Consider the following 9,768-nt stretch of genomic DNA (forward strand, 5'->3'; position numbering starts at 1 on the left):
ACCCATTAAAAAAAAAAAAAAAAAAAAAAAAAAAAAAAAAAGAGTTGCTTTGACAATCATACCACCCTGGTTTCAGGTGGCTAATGTATCCACAGAGCACTCTACCCCCAGGGACTTTCTCTCACATGCACAGGGGACATTCCCCTGGACAGATCACATGCTGAGCCACAAAGCAAGTGTCAGTAAATTGTAAAGGATTGAAATAATACAAGAACTAAATTACAAATCAGTAACTGAAGAAAATTTATGAAATTAAAGATATGTGGAAACTAATATGCTCCTAAATGAACAATGGGTCAAAAAGAAATCACAAAGGAAAACTAAAAATAGTTTTAAGATTAATACAAATGAAAATTATGTATGAAAAATTATGTTGCATTTTAGTAAAGATTTCTATTTTTGTTTTTTGAATTATATGTGTGCATATGTGTCTGTGTGGGGTACATGCATAAGAATGCTGTTACACATGGAGGCAAGAAGAGGGTGTTGGATCCCCTGGAGCTGAAGTTACAGGTAGCTGTGAATCACCTAATATGCATGCTCAGAACCAAACTCTGGTCCTCTGCAAGAGCAGTACAAACTCAACCAGAGTCCTCTCTCCAGGCCTAATATATTGCCTTTTAAAAAAATTAACATATGACAGGCATGGTGGCACACACCTTTAATCCCAGCACTTGGGAGATAGAGGCAGGCAGATCTCTGTGAGTTCAAGGCCAGCTTGGTCTACATAGTGAGTTCAGGCCATCTGGACCCTGTCTCAAAAAAATACCAAAAAAAAAAAATTAGCATGTGCTCCCAAATTAATATGGAAATGGAAGGGATTCCCAATAATCAAAATAATCTTCAAAGATAACAACAAAGCTAATTTCTAAAGTTAGTGATTTAATCAGTGGATGAGAGGCTATTATGGTTTGACTCTAAAATGCCCCCTACAGGTTCATGTGTTTGAATATTTGTTCCTTAGCTTAGTACAAAGAGGGCTAGGGATGCAGCTCAGTTAGTAAAGTGCTTGCTTAGCGTGCACAAAGCCCTGAGTGCAATGCCCAGCTCTGTATAAACTGAGCATGGTGGTACATGCCTGACATCCCAGCACTCAGGAGATGAAGTTAGAAGAATCAGAAGCTCAAGGTCATCCTTGGCTACAGAGAGATTTCCAAGTCAGCCTAGGCTACATAAGTTTAAAATTAAAAAACAAAATTAAAAAAAAACACTATAAAGCCAGGCATGGTGTCACACGCCTTTAATCCCAGCACTTGGGAGGCAGAGGCAGACAGATCACTGTGAGTTTGAGGCCAGTCTGGTCTACATAGTGATCAGGCCAGCTGGGGCTACAAAGAGACCCTGTCTCAAAAAGACCAAAAAAAAAAAAAAAACAAACAAAAAAAAACACTATAAAGATATAGTACTGAGGTGACTGGGGATGTAGCTTGGTGGTATTGAACTTGCCATCTCAAACCAGTAGCCTAAATTTTCACCATAAGAAACTAGAAAAAAAGCAACATGGTAGTTCATGCTTGTGATCCCAGAATTTAGGAAGCAGAGGCAAGAGGGTTGCCATAAGTTTGAGGTCAGCCTGGCTTATATAGTGTGTCCCAGCTGGAGACTCTGGGAGTTGGGCTGGGGCTACAGGGAAACCCTGTCTCTAATTAATTAGTTAATAATAAAAATTTTAAAATAAAGTAGAAAATGAACAGGAAACTAAACTCAAAACAAGGAAATAATAATTATTTCAGTGGAAATAAATGAAATGAAGAACAGAAAAACAATGGAATAAATGAAACCCATAGTTGGTTCTTTGAAAAGATCAACCAGGGCTGGAGAGATGGCTCAGCGGTTAAGAACACTGACTGTTCTTGCAGAAGACCTGGGTTGGAATCCCAGCACCCACATGGCAGCTAACAACTGTCCGTAACTCCAGTTCCAGGGGATCCACCAGCCTCTTCTGTCCTCCGCCTGGCATCACACGACACGGGTGCACTTACCTACGTGCAGGCAATACCTGCATACTCATAAAATAAAAATAATAAAATATTTTAAAAAAAGAAAAGATCAACCAAAATTACAAACCTTTAGCTAGATTGACCAAAAAAAAAGGAGAAATTAGTCAAAACATTAAAACTCAAAGTGAGAGAATATTACTGCCAAACTTACAGAATGAGAAGCGGTTACAGGAGTCCACTATTAAAAATATTATGCCAACAAACAACTTAGATGAAATGGACATATTCCTAGAAAGAAGCAGACTAACAGGCTGACTCAAGAAACACCTGAATAATCCTATTACAAGAGACTGATATATAATCAAGTAATTCCCCACAAAGAATGCCCAGGCCCAGACAGACCCACTAGTGATTTCTACCAAATATTTTTAAAGTAACATTGTTACTTCACAAAACTTTCCAGTAAAATAGAAAAGGGAGAATGTGTTACCATTTGTTCTGTGAGGACAGTATTAATACCCTGATACAAAACCAAAGGCATCACACGCAAAGACCAGACCAGTATGTCTTCAAATAGATACACAGTCCCAATAAGAAGCTAGGAAGCTTAAGTCCCACAACTTGAAAAGGGACATCCACCATGATGGATGGTGCTTATCTGAGGAGTCTAAGGTTAGCACAGCATGTAAAAATTAACCAATGTAAGCTGGACACAGCAGCACATGTCTGCACCCCCTGCTTCTCTGAAAGCTTCAGTCCAGTGTACCTTACTTAATTCTAGCAGTGAACAATTTAAATGAAATTAGGAAAATAGCATCACTTACAGTATCATCAAAAAGAATACTTGGGAATAACTGGACAAAAGAATTGTAAAACTTGCCCCTGGAAATCATAAAACATAGCTGTAAGGAGTTAAAGGCACCCCATGTTCTTGGAGCAGATGATATAAGGCTGTGATGCATCTCAAGCTGGTGAGCCAGGCATGAAGACACATACCTGTAACCCCACATTCAGAAGGCTGAGATGGAAGGATGGAGAGTCCAAAGCCTGGGCTACAATAGTGTTCCTGTAAATAACCCCACACCCTGTTCCTATTAACAGCCCTAACGAAACTCACTGAATCACACACACAAAAAGGCATGAAAAGTAGGAGGGCCAGATGGGAAGACTGATCACCAGGAGTCAGAGAGGGCCAGAGGGAGTGAGGGAAAGGGACATGATCAAAATACATTAGATACATGTATGAAAATGCCATCATGAAATCCATGACACAGTCATGTAATATATGCTAATAAAACATTTTAAAACATTTTTAAAGAGCTGAATGTGCATGTTCTGAGCTCCTAAAATGCCTGTTTGAATTATAAATTTAATTTTTTTATTTATTATTTTTTATTTTATGTGTATGAGTGTATTGCCTGCATGTAGGTAAGTGCAACCGTGGCATGCAATGCCCACAGAGGACAGAAGAGGCTGGTGGATCCCCTGGAACTGGAGTTATGGACAGTTGCTAGCTGCCATATGGGTGCTGGGATTTGAACCCAGGTCTTCTGCAAGAACAATCAGTGTTCTTAACTGCTGAGCCATCTCTCCAGCCCCTGAATTATAAATTTTAAGGCTGTTGTTACAAAATAAATCACTACAAAGCTCAATTCTTTAAAATAATGAAATATTCATGTTTCTGAGTCCATGATGATGTAGGCTGGGCTTATGGAGTTAGAAGGTAACAGCCTAGATGGTCTAGGATGGCTTTGGCTAGGAGAACTGGACTCTCCCATCTTTCTCATTGTCTGGCAGGCCAAAATGGGCGATGTCAGAGGCAGGTAGAGAGAGGGAGAATGGGAGTGAGCCAGCGAACAAGTGCACAGGCCTCTGTTTGTCTAGATTTGAAGCTAGCATATAGCTATTTCTGTCACACTTTGGCCAATGCAAATCACAAGGCCAGTCAATATTCAAGAATGGAAGACAAAGACAACACCTTTTAGCTGCAAAATCACATTACACCAAGCATGGATACACGGAGGCCAGTAATTAGGTCAACACAAGCATCCTGCCAAAAGTACTATCTGCGGATGGCACCGAAAAGCTAAGAAAAGAGAAAGTACAGAGACAAGAGTACTGAGTACTTAAAAACTCCAGGACTGGGCCGGGCGTGGTGGCGCACGCCTTTAATCCCAGCACTCAGGAGGCAGAGGCAGGCCGATCTCTGTGAGTTCAAGGCCAGCCTGGTCTACAGCTGGGGCTACAGGGAGACCCTGTCTCAAAAAAACCAAAAAATAAAAATAAAAAATACCCTCCAGGACTAAGTAGTGTGGTGAGACAGAAGGGGCTGGCAAAGAACTAAGAAAGAATGGTAGGAGATAGAAACCATGCACACCAAGGGAAAAGGTGACTGGGAGTCATGTGCCCATTCGCTGGTTTGTTGCTGTGATCTTTGGGTGGGTTATAGTACACCCTGAATTCTCTCAGAAACCCTTCTGTTCCAAGAGAAGTTGCTGTTCTGAACAATAAATGACCTCTACATATACTTTTTACCATAAATCTCAGGGTGTTCCAGATCAACTAAGATGCTAACTAAAGTTAGAGACTACAAAACCACTGTTCCTACCTTTTTAGGAAATAGGCATATAAAAGACTGCACAGCTAGGTGTGGTGGTTTATGCCTGCAATCCAGCCATGGGAGTGAGGCAGGAAGACTGCCACTTGCTTGAGACCATACTAGGCTGGTGAGTGAGACCTTGTCTCAAAACTAAAACTAAGGACTAGAAAGAAAACCACAAAATCATAAAAAGGATATGAGTACTATAGGAGGTTTTTAAATCTCACCAAAAAGTGACTAATTACTTTAATGCTTAAAATTAGTCTAACCAGTAGGGACTGGAGAGATGGCTCAGCAGTTAAGGGCACTGGCTGTTCTTGCAGAGGACCCAAGTTGGATTCCCAGCACCTACATAGTGGCTAACAGCCATCTGTAACTCCAGTTCCAGGGGATCCGACACCCTCTTCTGATCTCCATGGGTACTGCGCGACACAGGTGTACTTATATATACGCAGGCAATATACTTATGTACATAATTTTTTTTTAAAAGGTGGCCCACACATTTAATCCCAGCACTGGAGAGGCAGAGGCAGGCAGATCTCTGTGAGTCCAAGGCCAGCCTGGTCTCCACAGCAAATCCAGGCTAGCTGTGGCTACAAAGACACCCTGTCTTAAAAAAACCAAAAAAAAAAAAAAAAAAAGATGGAAGGGAGGAGGGAAGGGAAGGGGAGGAGAGGGGAGGAGAAAAGGAAAGGGAGGAGACAGGAAAGGAAGGAGTCTCTTTTTTAATAGTTTATTCTTATTTTATGTGTATGCGTGTATTGCCTGCATGTAGGTAAGTGCACCCATGTCGTGCAATGCCCTCAGAGGTCAGAAAGGCTGTTGGATCCCCTGAAACTGGAGTTACGGACAGTTGTGGGTGCTGGGTTTTGAACCGCTATGAGTCTTAACTCTTAGACCAAAACAATGAATTTAAAAGAAATCACTGGCTTCTATGTAAGAGGTGAAACATTTAGAAAAACAGCAAAGAATATTTTAGTAACTTTGGGTTAAGCAAAGATTTCCTAAACAGAGCACAAAAAGCACAACTATAAAACAAAACTCAATAAATTGGGTGAGCTTCATCAAAATTTACAAACATCTGCTCTTCAAAAGTCACTCTTGGGGGTGGACAGATGGCTCGGCACTTAAGAGTGCTTGCTGCTCTTCCAGAGGACCTGAGTTACTTCTTATCACCCATGTCAGATGGTTCACAGCACCCTGTTCTGGCTCCCTTCTGGCCCGAGGGCACCTGCACTCACATGCACATACCTACACATAGACACATAGATACACACATATACACATAATTAGAAATAATTTTTTTAAGTCACTGCTACACACAATGAAGAGCCAAGCCAGTCTTTTGGGGGAAAAAATATCTGCAGAAAGATATTTAACAAAGAATTGACTTAAGAACACAGGAAAGACAGGCATAGTAGCACAATGGAGAGGCTGAGGCGGAGGAATCAGGAGTTCAAGACCAGCCTAGTTCTTGTGAGTCCGAGGATACATTAGGAGGCCGTCTCAGTGGCAGAAAGGAAGAGAAGGAAGGAAAAACGAAGGCAGAACAAGAAAGAAAAAAAGAAAGAGGAAGTGCAATAAAAAAATGTAGTTTTCTCTGACACTTTTCAGACGACTTACAATAGCAGACAGGAAATAAAGTTCAGCATTATAGCAAAAGCTTCCAAGGTGCGCGGTGATCCCATTCCTGGTATTCACTCTGGAATCCCCACCACTAGAGTGGAGGCTGGGCCCAGTGGCTCCTTTCTGAAAAACGGGAGAGGCTGGAGCTTCTGAGAGGGAGGGGTCTACACAAAGACAGGCTTCCATCTTGGATCCTCTCTAGCTCTACTTCTCGGATCACCCGACACACACTGTAACGATCTTTGGGAGAGCTGAGGTCCATCAACCACAGTGTAAGTGAGCTGGAAGTAGATTTAGATTATTGAGATGATTATAGCCCTAGACAAACCAACTCACCTGCCACCTTCTGAGAGCCCTGCAGCTAGACACCCAGCCAAGCCACACACAGATCCTAAGCCACAGCCGCTGAGATAAGAAACGTATGTTGTTTTAAACCAGTAATTTGGGGGTGATTTACTACACAGCAATAGATATTACTAGTTATAAAGGAAGTGCAAATTAAATCTACAATGAAATGCCACTACACACCCACTGAAATAGCTAAAATTCAAAAGGCTGAACAGGTCGAGTGCAGGAGGGGAGGAAAAACAACTGGAAATTTCCCCTGCTGCCAGTGGAGATGAAAGAAATGCATTTGCTTTGCAAAAATAACCTGATAATTTCTGAAAAATGTAAACACATTTAACTATATGACATTCCAAGAAAAATGAAAACATGTATCTATACAAAGACTTAGGCACAAATAGTCATAAGCAGCTGTGTTTGTGACAGCCAAAAATGGAAACAGCCCACATGTCCACAAACTGGTGTATTCATACAACAGAATTCTATTTATCAATAAAAGTGAATGGACTTGGCACCACAACATGAGTGAATGTCAAAATATTTGTGCTAAATGAAAGTACCGGGATATTGCATTATCTCATTTATATAAAATTCTATAAAATGCAAACTACAGCAACATAAAGTAGACCAATGACTACTTATAGATAGTGATGCGGATGATTTGGTCACAAAAGGGCAACGGGGAATATTTAGTGGTGACAGATGTGTGAACCAACTTGATGGAGGTGAGCTGCAAGATGGACTTGGAGACCATCTGGTAGCACTGGATTAAGATCATAAAAATATTTGTGGCACTGGGCATGGTGGCGCACGCCTTTAATCCCAGCACCCGGGAGGCAGAGGCAGGCAGATCTCTATGAGTTCAGGGCCAGTCTGGTCTACATAATGAGTTCCAGGCCAGCTGGAGCTACAGAGAGACCTTGTCTCAAAAAGACAAAAAAAAAAAAAAAAAAAAAATCATGGGGGCTGGAGGGATGGCTTAGGGGTTAAAAAGTTTGTGTCTTCATAAATCTTTTCAGAAATTTGTCTTAAGGATATTTCAAAAGAAATAAAAACCTCATTAAACATTCATTTTCTTGGCAGCATCACCTATACCGAAAATACTGGAAATTGGCCTCCCAGAACTTGGGAGGCAGAGGCAGGCAGATCTCTGTGAGATGGAGGTCAGCCTAGTCTACATAATGAGTTCCAGGCCAGCTAAGTCTATAGGAAGAAAAAAAAACTAGAAATCACCTAATTGCCCAGCTGTTGTGAAAGTGTTAGATCAACACTAGACAGTTCTAGCCACAATTACATATGAAAAGGAAGTGAAGAGCCAGGTGTGGTAGAACACACTTCTAATCTGAAGCCAAAGGGTTATGAGTTCAAGGCCAGCCTAGGCTACATAGTAGGTTTGAGGCCAGTTTTTTAAATCTTTTTTAAAATTGATGTACTTATATAAATGTTTATTACACTTATTATTATGACTCCTTTTTATAATATATTCCAGAAGTTTTTTCAATAATTAAATTGGGCTTATGAGATGGCTCAGCAGATAAAGATACCTGCCGCCAAACCTGATCATTTTTTTTATTTATTACTTGTATTTTATATGAGTGTATTGCCTGCATGTATGCAAGTACACCCATGTCATGCAGTGCCCACAGAGGTCAGGAGAGGGCATCAGATCCCCTGGAACTGGTGTTATGGGTGACTGTTAAGCCACTATATGGGTACTGGGAACCCAGGTTCTCTGCAAGAGCTGCCAGTGCTCTTAAGCATTGAGTCATCTCTCTAGCCTCCTAATTACATTTTAATACCCAGAAGAAGAGAACCAACACCTGCAAGTTGTGCTCTGACCTACACACACACACACACACACACACACACACACACACACAAATATGCACATACACATACACATAAGTAAAGTGCATCATGTATCTATGTTTACAAAATAATGCAAATGCCCGGTATGCAAAGACCACAGAGTTGTGCATGCATTATGGTTACACCTATGTAAACATCATATTCTGTATACACATAAGGACACAAAGGAAGAAGGAAACACCGAAGAGAAATCCCTAGGAGATGAATAGGAAGAACTGGCATTGTAGGGACTTTTTTTTTCTTGGTTTGTCTTCTGTAAAGTTACAATGTTTTCTTAACAGTTTTTAAAATGTCTTCTTGTTGGTTTTGGCTCAGTCTCCCCACCTAGGGATTACTGCACACCTTGGGTCTATCAGCTACAGCATCAGCACCTCTATGTGGTCAGCCACAACCCAATCAGCTCACCTTTAAGCCACTGATAAAATGCTGGCCAAGCCCACACTGTGGTGCAAAGGTTCCCCCTTTCCTTCTCTTTGGGTAAACCCTCCATTTCTGCTCATGTTGTTCTAATACCATAAATGACAATTCTAGAAACTCAAGTACTAGAAGGTGGGTCAGCAGGAAGAATCTGGGGCAGAAGTTGAGTCGCTTCTGTGAGCTTGGACTGTCTGGCTCACTCACCAGGTAAAGCTTATGTCAGTCACCTCTGACCAGCAAATGCCCCAAAGGTGACAGAAAGCACATAAAGGAATACCAATGATATCCAGGAGAGTTAGAACTTTGAAAAGGGAAGCAAGAGAGACTGCAAAGGCTGTTGGCAGGCATTAATGCAATTCCTTCAATAGCTAATTGCTAGACCCCTGCTTTATATAAGATAGGCTTACAGAAGACAGTTCAACCTACTGGACGTTGACACCCCACCCCCCACCGGCAGCTAATTAATTAATTAATAGTATTTCACAAGACCTATCATCTCCACCTCCAGCCATTTCCAAAGAGTTTTCTCTTCCTCTCACTTCTCTACACAAGCCTTGCATATATTCAAGACTTCATTGTTGTGCTGGTCCACTGACCTACAGTCAAGGCACAGTAGGCCATTTGTCCCACCTTCTGAGGGGACTCTGGCCTGGGCCAGCGTTCAGGGAAGGCAGGAAGCCACACCCATCTGGGTTGAGGTCTCTTAATGGAACCCCAACAGCTTTCTCTCACCCTGAATCACATCCACACCCACACCAAGAGGGTAAGCTCAACTTCCTTAACTAGCCCCCAGCCCCCTGGAGTCCTGCCCTGCTGGCTGATGGACATAGAGTGTGGATGATTTCCAAACAGAGACTGTGACTGAACCCACAGAATCTGATACCCAGTCCCATGTTGAAGCTTCCTCCCACTTCCTGCCAAAGGTCTGGGCAAGATCTATCCAGAAAGAGGCCAAAGTCACAGGCAGGGGGG

This window comes from Nannospalax galili, unplaced genomic scaffold (assembly GCF_000622305.1).
Source record: "Nannospalax galili isolate Female #2095 unplaced genomic scaffold, S.galili_v1.0 scaffold106, whole genome shotgun sequence".
Lineage (NCBI taxonomy): Eukaryota > Metazoa > Chordata > Mammalia > Rodentia > Spalacidae > Nannospalax > Nannospalax galili.